Source organism: Ambystoma mexicanum, chromosome 1q (genome assembly GCF_040938575.1).
Source record: "Ambystoma mexicanum isolate Mex_15411 chromosome 1q, UKY_AmexF1_1, whole genome shotgun sequence".
Taxonomy (NCBI): Eukaryota; Metazoa; Chordata; class Amphibia; order Caudata; family Ambystomatidae; genus Ambystoma; species Ambystoma mexicanum.
The window spans coordinates 981,447,832-981,466,995 of NC_090922.1; the positions used below are offsets into that span (position 1 = coordinate 981,447,832).

Sequence of the window (19,164 nt, forward strand, 5' to 3'; positions counted from 1 at the left end):
ATGGGTAATCTGACACTAGCACACTTCTTTATAATCAATGAGGAGTTAGTATAGGATGGATAAAGTAGCAAAAATACTTTTATGATTTCAAGGGAAAAGCAATGAGGAATAAAATGCAGTGCAGAAATACTTGATATGATTTTAGCAAAAGATAAGATAATCACTTTTTCTCTGGCAATTCACCCCCCTATCCTATGCAATGTAAGAAATGGAAGGAGATGGAAGTAACACACACAGTTCTCAGGAATGCACTCAAATACAATATGAAATTCAATTTCCACCCCAGCAAGCTTAGAGAAAACTGGTATGAGTTTTAAAACACAGGCCCAAGTGCTTTGAATGTGGTGGCAATGAAGTGAGAAATATGCTGAAAATGCTTGAATTCCCTTTAGGAGGTTCAGGGTGAGTGAGAGATGCTTGGGATGAGCTCAGGCTCACTTTAGCAATGATTCAGGGATGGTATTAAGAGGCAAACAAATTTTTAGCAAAGGAAAGCTAAAAGCTGCTATCTTTTTACAGGTAAAGAAATCAGGCCAAATCGCAAACCGCGGCAAAATTCGCGAGTGTGTGAATCGTGATTACGGCAAAAGTAAGGAGTAGCAAGTCGGTTCTAGGTTCGTTGGAAAGCTGAGATTTCGTTCCTAGCCCAAACGGTTCCAGAGATACAGACAATTAAATAAAGGTAGTTTTTCAGATTTAGAGTAAACTCAAAATGACAGGTGACAGCTTGCAGCTTCAGAATTGACAGGTGACAGTTGCGCAGCTTTACAAATGACAGATGACACGATTTCTAGGAGGCTGTTCTACTTAGGTTAAAATAGTTTGGATTAGATTATTTTAACTAAGAGATTGGTTCTGCACAGTTCTGCTAGGTACTCACAAGATATTTTGTGCAGGAATGGGCCTCGCCTGATCTGGTCAGGTTTTGGACTGGACTCCGGTTCTGGTCTCGGCACTTCACAGTGATCTGGGTCAGCTCTCTGGTTCTGCTCACAGCGGTCTGGGTCACTCTGGATCTCTGGTCTGGTCTCTGGCAATTGTTCTTGGCAAAAGAATTCAAACAGCTCGCCCGGCTGTGGAATAGTTCGCAAATGATTTTAAGGTTGCTGAGGCCTGCTGAGAAGAGTTCTCAGTTTGTGGGTTTAGGCCCTTGCTTTAAGTTCTGAAGTAAAGTTCTGGTCTTTGGAAATTGATGGATTTGAAGTCTGATCTCTGGATGTGAAGTCGTCGGTCAGCATGCTCCGCAGCAAATGGAATTGAATGTCTCTACCTGTCCCAGCAGTCTCTTTTTATGTGTTTTGAAAATGGGTGTGTGCCTGGGCCTAGCTAAGCCTGCCCCTCTCTACTTGTCAGTGGCCCAAATCTCCCCTCTCTCATGATTGGGGGGAAGGAAATGGATTGTCAGCATGATGAAGTCTGTTTATGGGTCAGAGGATCCTCCCCAGGTCAGTTTGCCCACAAATCTATATTTGATTCAAATACATCCTTCCCAGATATACAATTTGTTGAAATTACATGTGCACATTATATATTCCTTATGGTCCATGCTTGTCCACCTCTGATATTCCTGGGGGCTTGCATTAAAAAATGACAGCATTTTGTGCTTTTTAACTGGTTTTGCAATATCGGACATTTACCCAAGATTACACACATGTGCGCAAGGAGTATGGACATTAATTGATGAAGTGTCAGATTTTTAACATGCAGATATTTGGAGTGAGACCCTATTTTCCGCTAGCAACCCCCCAGAATACACCGCAGGGTCCTAACGCCTCTCAAAATGTTCACAGAAAAATCACAAAAATAATGATATTACTTATATAATTCTGACAAGTCTGCACTATGAGTTATCTATCTTTTTAAAATTATGCCCTGGTCAAAAAGGGGTGTGGCTTCCCATATCACAGGGTGGAATAACTGGTTTATCCACTTCCCCCAAGCTCAGCTGCTAGCAGTGGCACTGCCCCTCCCAGTTTCCCCTAAGAGGAAGCCACTTTACGGTCCCCAATATAACATTTGCCTGAGTCCAGGACAGGCCTTTGTTCAACTCCCTGTAGTCCCCAGCTGCTCCACCCCTAATCTAATCAGAGAGGTGACAACTCCTTTTGGCAAGGGGAGTGGCTGAGCAGGTTTCAACTCCTGTCGGGGGTAGTTGTCAGGCAGAATCCAGTTTCATTGAGCCAGGTTTCAGCTAAATGTCACTTTTTGTTCCCAGTTTTCTACATTCAAATCAAACTGTCAATTTGTACATATACATTAAATAATTACTTCCTTCAAGCCATTTCAGAATATAGTTTTACATTGTATCCACCTCTTAGCAAGTCTTTCCTTGGTCTGGTTTTGTTTCATTTGTTCAGTTTTACACAAAAGTCTGGTGGTTTTAAAACGCCGGCTTTCTGATAGTGGTGAGTACTGGTAATGCAACCATTTTTGGGATTAAGAAAATGAATTCCCCACAGTTCTGAGTTGCTTTTTTGGCAATCAGCATTGCCATTCCCAATGGTTTCAGGCTACTGTATGTGTAGCCCACTGGTGGTTTTAGGCAGTGCCCTCCTGTGCTCACAACATAGGCAAAAATGGGTGGCAGCCTAATCTTAATGTTTCCCCTGTGCACTCTCTGGGGAGTTCTGGCCATCATGATGTTTTCGATGCCAGTACTGCACAGTTTTATTGTAGGGCTTGGATGCATGGGTAAAAACATCCCACAGTGGGTGTTGGAGTGGATTGGATAAGAGGGCCTCTGGACTAGGCGAATGCTAGGAGGCCAGGTGGACAAGTTCAATGGGAATGCAGAAGTGCTTTGGAGTGAAGGTCCACAACCAAGTGCTAGGACGGGCCTGAGGCGGTCAAGGTGCTGCAGGGCCAGCCAGGCTAGTGCAGGGGAGAACGCTCGGGAGGGTGTGCCCTAAAGAATCAGAAGGAACTAGGCAGCAGGTCTCAATGCAGATAAGAGGGGACATTAGCAGTGGATGGGGAGAGGGAAGGAAGGAAAAGGAGGAGGGTCTCGATAAGCTTCCAAAACTTAAGGAGATCTGGCTCAAGACTGAGAGGGGCATGGAGGCCATTCCAGAGGGAGGCACCTGCGAAAGAGAGAAATTTACCCCCACTCTCTGCTTGGAAAAGCATCTGATCTGCAGAGAATTGCAGCTAGAAGACCAAAAGGCTCTAGCAGGGAGTTATTTAGGGAAAGCGGGTTGGATGTAGCAGGGTTCCAGGCCCCAGAATGCCTTGTGGATGATACGGAGAGTATGGAACTTGCTCCTTGCAGCAATCGAATGCCAGTGGAGGGATTTTAGGGCTGGAGAAATGTGGTCCCTGGGCTTAAGGCATAAGTCTTTCATTCCTTTTCTGGAGTACGTGAAGGGGCAAATGGAGGAATTAGGCAGATTGAGGAAGAGGCTGTTGCAGTAATCAAGTCTGGAGAGGACCAGAGTACCGGACACACTGAGTTTCTGGGAGAAGGTGAGGAAAGGGAGAATGTCTCTGAGGAGTTGCAGCTGAAAGTGGGGCTTCTTGGCAAGGTCTGTGATGTGAGGAGAGAAAGAGAGAGAAGTCCATGATGACACCAAGGTTTTTTGCCTTGAGTAGAGCTGTAGCTAAGAGCGCTCTATTTTCCAATGTGAGATACGACTGAATTTGGTGGAGTAATTTGTTAATATAGCCACACAAGGAGCTAAAATGTATCACATGCTTTAAAAAAAAATTGTTGGATGTCGGAATCAACTGCCAACATTTCCACACAATATGCAACCTTAATGTGACATCCAGCACTCACAAAGTGCTCGTAGTTAGAGTTCAGTTTGCTCAGTCGAGGCTCTGTGCCAACGATAACTAACTATGTTTTGTTATCGTTAAGCACAAGAGAGTTGGGCGACATCCAGAGAGAAAATCTCATTCAAAGCCTGGGAGTCCTAGTTAAAATAATTTGATATCTCCAAAAAGATTTGTGAATCTTCTGCATTATCAATGTAAATGCCAACGCTATCCAAGAAATCAAATAGGGGTCTTGTGTATATATTAAAAAAGTGTGGGAAGAAGACATGAGCCCTGTGTGACACCACACTCCAGGTCCGAAGGGCTAGCATATACATCCCCTACGGCAACCCTCCAAGTCTGAGGCCCTCAGGCTGCTGAACTATCATAACAGTTGCCTCTTCTCCCAAACTCTTTACCCATAAGGAGTGATTGACCAGATCGAAGCCACAGATAAGTCCAGCAACATAAGTATGGCCATGCATCCTTTATCAATGATATTATTCATATTGGCCTTTGAATCTAATGGGGCTGATTCCGTTCCGTGCCTGGCCCTGAAACCAGACTGCTGAGCATCCAAGATATTGTGTTCTTTAATATATTCCTGTAATTGAAGATAAGTAATCCTATCGATAATCTTTATGAGGAAAGAAAGGGGCATTAGTCTATAATTAATTTCCACCGCTGGATCCAGATTTTCTTTTTTAAGTAAAAGAGTGATCCAGGCTTGTTTCAGGGAGGCAGGAACATTGGAATCAGCAAAAGAGGCATTGACCATTTGGGTGATCGCTCAACGTAGGAAATCCAAACAGTCCTTAAAGATCTGAGCTGGGCAGATATCTCATTATCAGGCAGTTGGTTTAAGATTTCTTATAATGTCTCACATTTAATCTTTGGTAACCTGGTGAAAAGAAAAACGGGTAATCCCTAGGCTCGATATGGGTCACTAGAAGCTCTATCAAATCAGGTAGGGTGGTATCAAACAAAATCATCTAAGAAGAAATCACCTGTTGATGTTTTGCAATGTTTTCCATGAATTCATTCTGGATATATTGGCACCATTTGTTGGTGACAACAACCAGAGCCTTCTGATCAGCCTTACCCTCATGTTCCTTGAGGATAGCAAATAATTCCCAGGAACTATATTTTGCATTCACTATTCTGTGGTTGTAAGTTAATTGTATAGTGGCTAAAATTGTCTGTTTACAATCTTCAACAGATGTCCTATATGCCCGTATGTCCTCAGTACCAGGATTTTTGTGGCAAGCTTTTTCCATGCACCTTTTCTCCCTCCTAGTAACTATGACAACATCATTGAACCATGTGTTTTTACTGATTTCAGTTTTGATTCATTTTAAACAGATAGAAGAAAGAGTATCAAAAGCTCCATGCAAAGCTTGTTGGAAGCCCTCCACAAGGCCAGTAGAGTGTCTTATAGTGGGGAGTTTTTCTAGACTTTGAGAAACTAACAGTTCTATAGCTGACAGAGTGAGTTCTTTCAAATCCTTGCTGGTTTTACAATTCTCGGGTTGGTGTCAACTCGCTGCACTATAGATGATAATAGCATCTGAAAGGATGGTCAGACCAAGGGCAAGATGTAAAATGTATGGTGTCTATGTTCTGATTAAATGCAAGGATCCATTCTAGAATGTTACCATCTAAATGGGTTGCAATTTTAACATAGTGCTGAAATCCGATTGCTTACAAGGCAGTAGAAAGTGATGCTGCTTGAGAGTCGGCTTGATTGTAAAGCCAGTGATTAAAATCCCCCAGTAAAATAAAATGGAAATTGGCTTTCATATTTTCAGAGAGGAGGGACAGCAGTTGTTCTTCGAAGTCAGGTGGAACAGAGGGAGGCCTATAGCAAAGGCAAGTACTGATAGAAGTGTTATGGTCATGATTCATTTGAATTTAAAGTGAGTCAGAGCCATCAATAAATGACGGGTTAGATGAATGGATTAAAAAAGTGTCCCTGTAAATATTAGCAATGCCCCCACCGTGGGGTAATGTATGATCTGCTCTGATTATTTTATCTCTAGTAGGGGTAGCAAGGATATCCATCTGGGCAGCTGCAGCATTAAGCCAAGTCTCGCTGAGGAACTAAATATCCAACTTGGATTCCTCTATAAGGAACTAAATATCCAACTTGGATTCCTCTTTAAGGTCAGACAATTCAACTGCACGTTGAACGAGTGATCTAGTATCTAGTGCCACTTTAATCTTAGGAACAATGGAAGTACCAGAAGCAATGTAAAGTTCCAATTCTGATACCTATGCTAAATAGATATCCAATGTGGTCTCAAACAAGGGAGCACACAATGGGTGATCCAGCATCCTGCCATTTTGACTTGGGCCAGATTCATCAAGGACATCAAAAGGGACAGGAGCAGTGTCCTGGACATGGTAAGAAGAAAGAGAGCTTTCAGATGCACAGGAGGAAAAACTGAGAGATTGATATATGGTAATCCGACCCTATTCTGGAAACAATGCCCTGCAATTAGACCTTCCCCTATTATCATCATAGTTGATTGTGTTTGACTTAACACTCATCAACTCTGCCTTTTTCTACTTTGACAATAGTTGAAATAGGATCAAACGCATTCGATAGGGCAGTAGTATAGTGGCAGTATATATTTATGGGGATAGGGTCATGTTCAGTATCAATCAAATTGGATGAGTTAGACTGTGAAATATCTGAATTATTAACAGGATAAATTGTACCGGATAAATTAGTGCCAACTTCCATTTCCTAATAACGCTTAAATGGGAGGCCATAGGCAACCTAATCCCACCCATAATGGGTGAGGCACACAACAAAGAGTTGGGCAGCATGTCTATGTGAAAACTGAAGTATATAATACTCCAAGATATACCATTAGCTAGTACAAGTACCTGGCAAGACAGGGCTGCATTGGTCCCAGTACAACCCAGGCACTAACCAGCACTAACCAGCTGCCTTCCTAATGTGCCATTGGACAAATATAAGTCCCTCCTACTTTACTTCCCTGAAGTGGAACTTTATGGGCTATGAAGTCCCAATCCAAATAAAACATCAAAATGACTATGTGCGTGCAGGATAACCACATTTCGTTTGAGCAGTTCTAAATAACAAGTAAAATATGCCCCACTAAAAACGCTTTAAAACAGGACTAATTTCCCCATTTGTCTGGTCTTTTGGGTAGATCGGAAGCTGCCTTGACTTAGGGAGCTGTTGATGATCTCCAGGGAGAGTCTTGAGGATGGTTGCTGGGTATATGTCGTCTGTATATGATGTGGGTTTGAGGGCGGCCAGGGTTTCTACCATTTCCTCTGTAGATAGTGGGCCTCATTACGAGTTTGGTGGCAGCCATGCCCTTAATAAGGGCATGGCTGCCTCCAAAATTGTGTCCGAGTCCGGGTTCCCTGAATGGGGAAATACTGGGCCATTCCGACTTTGGAGGGCCCGGTATTTCCTCCTTCAGGGAACCCGGACCTGGTCCTTCCCTATTCCCACTCGAGCCCCCATAGGGCTCAATGGGAATGGGAAGGGAGCTAACAACGGGCCTGTTAATAACAGGCCCGTTGTTAGCTCCCTGGTCCCCTCGCGGGACCCACTCTGGAACCTCTTAATAGGGGGGCATGGGATTAATGGCGCCGGCACCATAACCGGTGCCATTAATCCCATTCTGCCCACCTCGTAATGATGCCCAGTGTCTTGAATGTTCTCAAGGGTTTGGAGATTTTGCGAGGAAGCATGTGAGGTGGGTCTGTTAATGCAGAGCTGGTGTCTATGTGCTGGCAAATCTTGCTGACTATGTCGATGAAGAAGGTGTTAATGGCAGTGAATTGTTCGATAGAGTGATGTATGACAGGGTCCGGTAGCAGATTACTGCAGTGCTTGAATGCTTTGAAGAGGGCACTGCTTTGGTTGTCAGCTTCTGCTATGGTGTTCTGATAGTAGGAAGCCTTGACTGTGTTGATTAGTGAGGTGGAGGTTGGCGAAGTCTTCCGTTAGGGCTTCAACCGGGAAGTTCTTCATGCACCGGAATGTTTGTCTGATGGGGTTCTGCTGGGAGTGCTTGACCCGGGTGGTGTGTGGAAAGGAATGGGCATGTGGTCAGACCAGTCAAGCGGGAAAGGAGAGCTGTAGTGGAGGGAAGGCAGTGTGGTGACAATTAGGTTAAGGATGTTACCTTTCTCGTGCATTGGGTCTTTTGTGTGCTGTGTGAGACTGGGGGTGTTAGGAAGGCCAAGGAGAGCTTCCATCATATAATTGGTTTGGTAACCTTGTTGCCTGGCAGGTTGAAGTTGCCTAGGAAAAAGTTGTTGGCGTGCTTGAGGGACATGGTGGTGACCAGATTGGTGAAGTATCTGATAAAGGTGGTGTTGGGTTTGGGTGGTTGGTAGATGAGATGGAAGGTGACTGTGTCCACCGGTGAGAGCAGGAAGTAGCAGGAGAGGACATTGAAGAAGCCAATGTTGTTGACATCATGTCTGGTGCAGGGCCACAAGGTCTTGGGATTGACTGCAAGGCCTTTGCATGTCTTGCTTGGCCGGCTTCTGTGTTGGATGTTGTAGCCATTGGGGGCAAGGACATCTAGGATGTGTGCTGTGGTCGGTGTCAGACAGGTATTGGTGATGAAGATGGCATCAAGGTCATGTGTAGTGATGAGGGTGGTGATTTCTGCTGCATGGGTGAAAGCTTAGCAGACATTGTGGAGGTCAGCTATAGGACTTGCTATAGACTGCACAATTGGGGCAATTCGTATGGAGCTGGGTTGTCTGTGTTTAAAAAACACAGTGCATATAAAACGCAGCACACTAAACCTAAACATGCTGCTCCAGAAGGATCGCCCAATAATGGCACTAATGAGCAAACTGCCAAGAACAAATCCCCACAAGGTGAAGCACTGCAAAAGTTTGCTCTGGCTTCCACAGAGTTTCACACCAACATTGTTTTTGATATGAAACTATCAAATGTTCTCACGCCTCTGTGCTTGTCTCTAAAAAGGAAAGCTGTTTTGTGGGACAGAATTAAAAATATAGCCAATTTAGCAAACAAAACCACTTTGGCTCCATATGCTGCACAGCACTATGAATTTCTAAGGCCTCAGAGATATTTAATCACAACATCTCGTGTGAAATTAAGAAGTTGTATTCTGCTGCTGCGTTTGGACTTGTTGCATTCTTATTGATAATGGATCCTAGATTAGGAATTCCTTGTACTGAGCGTTGCTGGTGGGTCTTTAAATCAAGAGCAATTTGGGTCTGCAAGGCACTTATTCACCCAATGCCCTTTTTTAAGATCTTCATATGTAAGAAACTTTTCTAAATTTGTTCACAACAGAGAAGACATTGTAACTGAGGAGTTCTGGGCAGTAGGTACATCTGGATTGCCGATTTCGCCATAGGCACTCAAGCAAGTAGCTCTCAATAGCAAATTGATTAAAACGGTGCTTTAGAGATCCCCTTCCTCGACCCAGTTTCCCACTTCCTGGCCACAAGACCACCATTGTCCACCCATTCATCTCAGGCAAATCTCTATGACACTCCCCCAACGATAAGAACTGCATCAGATGGAAGAAGTGTTTTCCTGTCAGCACTAAGCCAGCAGACACTTTGGGCCCGATTCATGGAAATATTTGCGTGGAAAATTGGGGATTTGCTTGTCAATCAGTGCGCAAATCCCCATTCAGCAATTCATGGAATCGAATGTGCAGGACTTTTCTGGGACTTGCGTGTATTCTGTGCAGACCCTGCACGGCTCTGCTAGCAGCCGAGTGCCTTGGGTGAGACTCCACACAGAGCGTGGTCAAGGCCTGTGCAGAGGGTGGAGTAGAAGGCAGAACTTGAAAAATGAGGAAGAACAAGGAAAAAAGTGGGTGATACGAGGGACGGGCTGCAGGCAGTCCATAGCATGCCCACAAATGCGCACAGAAAAACGTATTCATGGTGTGACAGCGCAACCTCTCGCTTGTGAAATACCCAGGCAAATCCCTCGATCTTTCAGCCACTGGAAGGCAGGCATAAGGACACTTGTGGATAGGAATCGCAACTTTGAGGTGAGTTTGCATGTCAAATTTTTGGGTGCCTGCATGCAGACGGGGTTCCAATCGGACTTAGGGGTGTCTATATGCTGCATAGTGGGGTAATGGGCTGGCTTACAGGGGTTCTCACACAGATTTTCTGAGTTTTACACGAATTATGCAGTGTCATATGCCTGCTTGCGGGGACCCCATGCACTGTTTGAAGGGTGTATGTATTTGCTGTAGCTGTTCTGGCTGTCTATGCTTTGCGTGGGGGTGTGTCAGGGCGTTCCGGGCGCGAGTTGCGAATACTCTTACTTTAGGCTGTAAATTCCATGAATACGTTGGGTGCGCATTTTTTATTCTGTGCGAAGGATTGCACAGTGTCATTCTCAGCACACATCAATTGTGGGAGAAATTAGCACTTTTATATGAATCGGGCTCTTTGACATCCAAACTGATAAAGAGAGGAGAAGAACAATCTTTCAGTCGCCAGCCAAGACATACTGAAACAAAGGGGTTGCTTGTTAGAAAGTGTCCTTCTTTTGATACGATTTGAGAAACCTAGGAGGAGGAGGGGTTACAGAACAGCTCACTTTTGGTTTAGATTACATTTTGGCAACTAGATATCCGACGAAGGAGGGCATATTTAAATACTCTGGACCTGATTCACAGTGCATCTTGCAACGTGATTACGCAACTTTAAAAGGGCCGTGTCGCTATAAAGGATTGTCGGTCTGTCTCCATAATGCGAGTGAAGAACATTTTCTAAGCTCAAAACTCTAATCATCTTCTTATCCAATGAAGCTCTCTTTGAATCACGTGTTCCTATCCTCCGAGTTTAATTGATTTTAAAGGATAGTTCCGGGACTTTTTTTTTATTGTCCCTACGGGTCGGCCATGTGTTTGTAAGCATAAATCGGTAGATCGTAGGAAACTTTCCTATGGACCTTACCCGACTTTTCGCCCATTATCGCAAAATCAGCCTCCATTTTGTGATAATCCTATCATTCCGCCGCATCGACCTGGCTCACCTGCCTTTGCGGCACTAAATCAAATCCCCCGCCCCTGAGCCTGACATCAGCAGACGCGTACTGCCCATTTCAAGCACGTCTCGTGTCAACAATCGCTGCGCCTCAGCTATTGACGTGTTGCCATGGAAATGGCAGGACGCCTCTTTCCCCAATAAGTATAAACAGACCGTTTCACAACATACAGCGGCAGATTTTCGATTCCATTCCTCTCTCTGTGTTACTTTGAGTATTCTGTGACTCGTTTCAGTGCTCTGGTCAGCTACCTTCGCCGCTTGTAGCCCGTGTGAACACCTGTACCATCTCTGTAAATTATTTTACTATCTTTACCGCACAATGGCCACAATAATGCCGTATATGTACGAGCCCGAGTACACCGAGGAGGAACTACTGGAAAGGCAAGCACGCGAAAACGATGGGGATTCGGACGGCAGTTGGGAGGACCAGTCAACGGATGAAGAGCCTGGACCATGTCGCATGGACGGCGTCTCCACCTGGTGCACGTGCAATCGGTGCGAGCTAATGCCAACTGAGGAGGAGAACTGCTGCTGCCGTGAAAATTCCGGGTGCTTGGCCTACATTTCGGAAAGCGAGCAAAGTCTGCAGGAAGGCGAGCAAAGTCCGCAATGCATCACCGAGCTGCCAGAGTTCAGGGAAGCCTGCCTCTCACGGACAGTGTTGAGGATGATGATGGTGCTTATGCACGAACTTCGTGGCACTGTTCGTCCGCGTAATCCGAGTAACGAGTAAGTATACTCTGTTTGTGATGTCAGTGATGCCACCACTATTTCATGGTCGTCTCCCACATATAAAATTACATTTACATATCATTCGAACGCATGTAAATTGGTTCCATATAGTGCATTTTCTAGATATAATTTTTTTCTAAGAAAAATGACATGTGTTACCTGAATCGACATTGATAAGAAAGTTTGGTCAGTTTAATACAGTTTGCATCTTTTTTTTTCACAGGTGGTACAGGCTGGTGGCCTATCGTTGCTTCACTTGGTGGCTTCACGGGAGGCTCGGACACCGCGTTCTGAGAGTAATACCTGCCTGTGCGGTACTTGCCATTAGACAACATTTCCCCAGTGACAGTGGACAATACCGCGGATTTTCCCTCGATGTGCTGCAACCTCAACTTTACAATGTGTAATGTTTATTATTTATGTTTAACTAAAATCTAAAATAAAGCCCAACATATATTTTAACAATGGTTGTTTTGATTTTTTAAATGAATCTAGTGTATATTCTCCTGGGAGGGTGAGGTATTTATAAACTCACCCCCCTGCCTTCCATGTAGTAGATCCTGCAGCCATCCTCTTACATTCAGTTAGATGGCCTCTCCTTGGTGAGGCCCTGCGGCAAACGGGTCTTGTCTGCACGACCACCGCCCCGATCCACCCCCCCCCCGCCCTATCAAAGGCAGTTCGCACCAGGGTACTTGCGCTGCTGGCAAGTGGAGCTGTCAGGGAGCGATAAAGGCCAAGAGGTGCCAAAGACCATGTACACTTCAAAGTGGTCTATAGAGCATGGGTTGTTGTTCCCATGTCTACCTCCAGACCCCGTGTCTCCTGCCAAGCATCCCCCCTCACGCTGGACGCCCCCCTGCAAACCACATAAGTGTGTCTCCATTCACGAGTCTTCCTGTGTCTTGTCTGCACGACCACCGCCCCAATCCACCCCCCGCCCTATCAAAGGCAGTTCGCACCGGGGTACTTGCGCTTGCAAGTGGAGCTGTCAGGGAGCGATAAAGGCCAAGAGGTGCCAAAGACCATGTACACTTCAAAGTGGTCTATAGAGCATGGGTTGTTGTTCCCATGTCTACCTCCAGACCCCGTGTCTCCTACCAAGCATCCCCCCTCACGCTGGACGCCCCCCTGCAATCCACATAAGTGTGTCTCCATTCACGAGTCTTCCTGTGTCTTGTCTGCACGACCACCGCCCCAATCCACCCCCCGCCCTATCAAAGGCAGTTTGCACCGGGGTACTTGCGCTGGCAAGTGGAGCTGTCAGGGAGCGATAAAGGCCAAGAGGTGCCAAAGACCATGTACACTTCAAAGTGGTCTATAGAGCATGGGTTGTTGTTCCCATGTCTACCTCCAGACCCCGTGTCTCCTGCCAAGCATCCCCCCTCACGCTGGACGCCCCCCTGCAATCCGCATAATGCCACGACATATACACGTCATTCATTCACAAACACACCCCTGTTTCGATATCTTTATAACCCACTTCATATTTCTAATGAGAACTTCTTTGCGCTTTGCTAGTCAACCCGTGAAGGTGCTGGTTATCTGCTCTTCGTCTCTGTGAACTTCCGTGACCACTTTGAGCAAACTCGTCAGTTTGCAACCTGTGAACTCCTCCCTGTTCTACGACAAGAAACTACTCTGATCCCTGCATCTAACTGTTTGTTCGTCAAGGTAAGTCCATGTACCATAATCATTTTGCGTCCAATTTTTTAATTTATATCTATTTGCTAGTAGTCATCAAATTGCATCCATGTTTTCTTTTCGTTCACGACAGTACATGCAAGGAACTAGTCACATGTTCTGAGTTTAGTCAAATTACTTTTTCTATTTTTTGAAAGTTATTGAAATACTTATCCGCATGTGAATAACGTGTATAGTTCCAAGAACCAAAACGGACCTTGCATTGAACCTTTTATGTGTCATTTAATGTTTTAACACATTGGTATTCATAGAGAATTGTTGATCTTTACTTTTCAGAACTTTCCATAATGCCTGCCTGTTCCATTGGCGGTTGCCCTTCGAAGACTCATAACAAATCTGAAGGTACCATAATGCATGTTTTCCCTAAGACAATAGATCAGATAAGAGAATGGGTCCGATATTGCGGATATCCAGCCTCTGAGCTAGAAAGTAGAGTCCTAGAAGTCTTTGCGGACAAGAGGGGTGATCGATACCGCATCTGCAGCAGGCACTTTAGCCCAGACATGTACTCCACATCATTGCTAATAAAGAAGAAAACACCGCGAGCGAGGCGAATATTGCTCTCCACAGCTATTCCCACTCTATTCGTCCACATCCCTCCACTGGTGAGTCAAGTTTACGTATTTGTCTCTCGGCCTTGCGGTAGTGTGTAGCATTAGCTAACAATAATTTCCCCATTTATGTATCCACTCAATATGAAGGCGGAAGATTCTCCATCCGTGTCGTTATTGCAGTCATCAGCCACTTCAAGCGCCTATCGGGTAATCTTACTTAGCTATTCTGACACTGACTTGTTTTAGGCATGTAAATCAATAGTTTTAATTGATCGTGTAATTATTTTACCTAATGGTACACCACAGTACTCGTCCTCTAGTCTTTGTTTTCAGTTATAATTATTGTTATCCAAAATAATGCAAGTACTGTCTTTCAGGGAGATGCTGAGGAGTCCAACGTATTGACGACTACCGTTGATGTCACTCAGATGCTCGAGGTACGTTTGCGGACAGTTCCATCGATGGAGATCATCAGATCTTGCATTCTTGTAGCGTGATTGTTACACACAATGTTTCTTTCGTTTTTAGCCATTGATATGTCCTTCTGTCGTCGCCCTCCTATGTGTCTTCTTTTTTCAATATTGTGTTCATTACTAATGAAAGTCCTATGTTTCAGGGAGTCGATGGAGCACTAGTCCAAGAAGAAGGGGGAGCATGCAGTTACGGTTCGGCGCAACAGCTTGCAGAAGTGTGCACCGCAGTTACATCGTCCCTTGACGTTCTTATGCATTTCGAGGTATGGATACTGACAGTTCGATCAAGCGAAATCATATGACGTGATTACATCCGCTATACTTCCTTCTTTATTAACGCAAGTACTATGTTTCAGGGAGATGACGGACCTTCTACAAGAACATCACCCCTAGTAGTTGATGCAGATCTCTGGGTGGTGACACTTCCAACGATCGAGCAAATCGAATCATATTTACATATCCATTATTTATCTTTATTTAACTGATCATTTGTGCAGGTCTATTTAGATGAGCCGTTGACGCCTGCACAAAATTTCAGTTCTTTTTATCAAAATAGAAAACCATACTAATGCAATTACTGTGTTTCAGGGAGTTGCTGAAGCGTCATCTTCAATAATATCATCAATGGAAGTCTATGCGGAGCCCGAGGTATGGATCTTGACAGCTCAATCTAACTAGATCAACAATGCGTGAACTATTGTCGTTTGAATGTTCTACACAATGCGTTCATTCGTGTTTTGCTATTGAGATGTACGTATGGGTATTGGTCCCCAAGTACATTTTGTGTTTTCAATATTATTATACATACTAATGAAAGTTCTATGTTTCAGGGAGTCGATGGAGCCTCAGTGAGTGATGGATGTGCTTATCATGAAAATATAGTCGTTGCAGCGCGAGAGGAAGTGGAGACATGCACACACGAGTCGGAGCAGCAGCGTCCAGATGTTGAAGTTCGAGGCAAGAAAGTTTCAAAGAAAAGAAAGCAAAAGAAGGTTAGTGTCCTGTTCACTATATTATGTTGTCTTTCACTGTCAATAGTTCAATACTGTAAGTTGTGTTTAAACTGAACATCCCTTTTCTAATCTGTCCTCTAGTTGCGAGTGGGTGTAAGAACTAGATCTACACAGACAGTGAAGCGAACGAGAGATGTTGCTTGTCAAACCTTTTGGCAGGGACTTGAGACTGGAGATGCATCGTGCCAATGGGAAGAATATGAAGTGATTGACAACGGAGCTATACCACCACCAGCCATTGATAGTGAATGTCCTCCTGGTAGTTTGGATGCAGTCGGAGATCAATTCACAGAATCCACACCCGCAAAAAATAAGAGCGCGCGAAAGTTGAAGACATTGTTTTTTTCTCCCATCTCCGGACAAGGAACAGATGTTGCAATGGAAGAGAATGAAGTGGACGACAATGAAACACCATCAATATCACTCAGCATAGCGGAAGACGATATCAGAGATTGTACCTTTCATGCGAGTGACATGTCCTCAACGTTACAGGCCGAACCAGCTGGGATGCAGAGTGACAGTATAAGGAAAGAGGCCAAATTCATTGTATTCGATAGCTGTTTGATGGATATTATTATGATGATGAAATGTGGGCATTGGGTTGGTGGGGAAGTATGTGGGGAGCCATTGATTAATGTGACTCGTGCAATTCGAGGCACTAACCTTAAAATACATGCCACCTGTACACAATATCATCCGTTCGCATGGTCTGCACAACCCATGCTGGGGCAACTGCCGGCAGGCAATCTACTTTGTGCAGCGGCCGCACTTTTTAGTGGTTCAAGTTTTAAAAAGTTACAGGATTTCTTTCAGTTTGTGGGAATCCATTTCATTGCGAAAAGTCAGTTCTACAAATACCAAACCAAACCGATTATCTATTTCCAGCCATCAGCGAAGCTTGGAGAATGGAAAAAATGTCAATGGAAAGTACATTCGCGGGCAAACGCTTCAGGCTAGCCGGTGATGGACAGTGCGACAGCCCAGGATTTTCAGCCAAGTACTGCACCTACCACTTTCAGGACATGGAAAGTAAGAAAATTGTGAGTTCGGTGGTCGTGCAGGTGTCACAAAGTACATCCTCAGTGGCCATGGAGAAAGTTGGCTTTGTAGCATCATTGCAAGAACTACAATCGCGGGGAATGGTGATCGACCTGATAGCCACGGACAGACACGTTTCAATTGCCAAGACAATGAGAGAAGAGTACAAAAATATAAATCACCAATTTGACGTATGGCATCTTGCAAAAACAATCAATAAAAAATTGTCGGCTGCAGGAAAAAAAAAAGATATGCAAGGTATTTCACAGTGGTCCAAGTCAATCAGCAACCATCTTTGGTGGAGCTCAAAAACATGTGAAGGGTCGTTGGAAATTCTACTGGAAAAATGGCGGTCAGTAATGTTGCACTGTAGCAACGTACATCGATGGTCGACAAATGAGCATTTCCACAAATGTGAACATGGCCATTTGTCCACAGAGGAGGCACGGAAGATGAAGTGGTTGATTCCTTCATCACCCACTCACAAGGCCATTGAAAAGATTGTATTTGATAAAACTATAACAAGAGATTTGAGGGAACTCACGGAATTCTGCCACACAGGAGATTTGGAGGTGTTCCACAATATGTGCCTAAAGTACAGGCCCAAAAGATTGCATTTTGGCATGGAAGGCATGATAAATCGGACTCTTCTAGCGGTCTTGGCACATAACCATAATGTTGGCCGTCAACAAAGTAGGACGACCGGAACTTTAGGGACGCTTCGCTACAATAAGGCCTTCACTAAAAGAAGTAAACAATGGGTGATCAAACCAGTGTTTGAGGATATGCAATATGAGTTTATTGAGAGACTTATCGTAGATGTCCTCGATAGGCACATACATGGAGTGGTGAACGAACCTATGCAGGGGACAACTGCATTGCCACCCAACATTGCCTCTGTTCCATGTCCACATAAAGCAGAGCTCATTGAGAAATACACATCACGGTTTAAATGATTGTAATTTGATTGTCTGTTCTCTCGAGTCTCCTCATGTTGCAGGCCCATTGCAATTAAGCCAAACAGTAATATAAATCATTTTTACAAAAATTATAGAATGTTTCCGTATTACAAACACATGGCCGACCCATAGGGACAATAAAAAAAAAGGCACGCAGACAAGATGCCCTTACACTAACTGCAGCTAACTAGAAATGTGTGCTCGCTCAAAGTGAAGGTCAGCTGCTTTGATGTTTTGCTCGGGTGGCGGAACGGCCCACGACCCAGTATAAGGTTCTATTGTGATTTGACCTTGACAGGCCGGGACCATCCTGAAAGACTAAGAAAAGATAATGAATAAAATTTCAGAAACGAAACGATGAGCCACGTTCATTAGAAGAAGTAACGTCGGCAAAGAAGGAGTGGTGTTTCGGGTCTGCCCTACACAGAGACACAATGGAAAATGCAAATATAATGTAAGTAACTTTTGATGAGTTTATACCGCAATTTCATTACTATACAGTGGCTTTAAAGACGGGTTCAGTTGTACTTGTTCGTTCTATGTGGCATATTGTTTTCTACCGCGCACTATCTTGAGGAGAAACATCTGCTTTTACTGAAGCACCTCAAAACCTTCCTCTTTGCTTCTGCTTTCTCTCTCCCTCTCCCCTGCTACAACTGGTCCACTGTCTGCGACCTCGGTCCTGGGCCCTTCCACTCTCCACCTGCACTGCCTCCCTGTCAACCCCTGCACTGGGGGACTGTCTCAGTATCCTACAGCCCCCCCTTCCCAGCACTTGTTCTGCACTTACCTTGCACTTGCCACCAGCTGGCCCTATTTATTTATTATTTTATGCTACTTACCTTGTACTCCCCTCCCCCCCCCCTCCCTGCCTCGCCACGCCTGTAAACACTTGTGTACACCCAGTAGCGCTGTCCTCGCTATGATTTTAATAAGGATCTGATGGTGAGACTAATTTCATTTTTTATGTTTTTAGGTACATCATTCACTACTGTCTGTGTCACGAGTACCGGACACCGGCGGACGGCTTCTACAGCCGCCAGTTGCTTCTCCGCGTGAACAACGTTACCACCCTGACCATTTTATGGGACGATCGCCAAGTACAAGTATGCCCTTACGCGGTACTAACGGTTAGATGCAACATACCTACCGTTATGGTGGCCTAGTGCCTCGTTGTTGGAACAGCCATGCGATTATCAGTGCGACCGAAGAGCTTATTTTTATCGTAAACCAACACCCTGTGTACTGCACACGAACATCGCTTCCCTCAAGACGAACTAATTTGGATCGAGAGCAAAGAAAAATGCAAATTGCTGAATATTCTCTAAACATTTGATGTCCAATAAACGTACTTTGCCAAATGTACAATCTTGCCGTTTGCTTTTAAACCACGGTTTCACATTCCGAATTGTGGCGCTGTATTGTGAGATGCTCTAAGACCCTGTGTACAGCAAAGGACCATCGCGTTCCTCAATACAAACTTTTTGGAACATGAGCAAATAAAAATGCAAATCGCTGAATATTCTCTAAACATTTGATGTCAAATAAATGTACTTTACCACATTTACAATCTTGCGGTTTGATTTCAAAGTACAGTTTCACATTCCCAATTGTGGCGCGCTGTGTTGTGAGCTGATCTGTGTTGGTTTCCGGGTTCTGTGTGGAGTCGCGTAGAAGACGCCTGGGCGCGTTTGCCTACGCAGCTCAGTCACGTCACGGAGAGAGGCGGGGAATATGAATGTTTTGATCAAGTCTGTTTCAGGGGCGGGGGATTTGATTTAGTGCCGCAAAAGCAGGTGAGCCAGGGCGATGCGGCAAGTGAGAGGATTATCATAAAATGGCGGATGTTTTCGAGTGCGTTAATGGACGAATAGTCGGGTTAGGT

General features: G+C 44.6%; 1 protein-coding gene across 1 annotated transcript in view; it reads left to right on the top strand.

The window, feature by feature from the left end:
- The window catches only part of ADGRL4 (adhesion G protein-coupled receptor L4), a 605,086-nt gene that overhangs the window by 581,183 nt on the left and 4,739 nt on the right, over positions 1 to 19,164 (top strand). The window lies entirely within an intron of this gene.